The following is a 623-nucleotide window of genomic DNA, read 5'->3' as shown; positions in this document are numbered from 1 at the left end:
CTAGGTATGTTAACAATAAAAGAGGAAAAGAAATTGGTAAATCATAGTGTGATGCTGTCCTTGGTCCTTAAGAATAAGTCAAGTTGCCTCTTGAAGGACTCCTGAGAAGTCGCTTGGACTAGCTCGGCCGGCAGCGAATTCCAGCTTTTGACAACTCTTAAGGAGTAAAAGTTGTGTCTACATTCCGTCTTGCTATGTTGTGTTTCCAGTTTCTGGGTGTTACCCCTTAGGTCATTATTCGAACTAAGCTTAAGTAGGTGTTTAAGAGGATGTCCAGAAGTGTTAAGAATACTATAAGCCATTAATAAATCACCTCTAAGACGCCTATACTCTAATGGGTAAAGGTCTAGTGAATGGAGGCGTTCTTCGTAAGGTTTAGATTTGAGTCCTCGAACTGATTTCGTGGCTCGCCGTTGGATACGCTCCAAAGTGACCTTGTCCTTATGGAGTGAGGGGGAGTACTATGTTTCCGTACTCTAAATGGGGACGGATGAAACTATTGAAGATTGTATGGAAAGTTCGTCCGTCAAACTGTCCAAAAATGCGTTTCAACGTTACCAGTGCAAGGTTTGCTCGGAAGGCATTTTTGTCACAGTTAGCGTAAGACTTTAAGTCATGGGGCA

This window comes from Schistosoma haematobium, chromosome 5 (assembly GCF_000699445.3).
Source record: "Schistosoma haematobium chromosome 5, whole genome shotgun sequence".
Classification (NCBI taxonomy): domain Eukaryota; kingdom Metazoa; phylum Platyhelminthes; class Trematoda; order Strigeidida; family Schistosomatidae; genus Schistosoma; species Schistosoma haematobium.
This window is presented reverse-complemented; position numbering follows the sequence as displayed.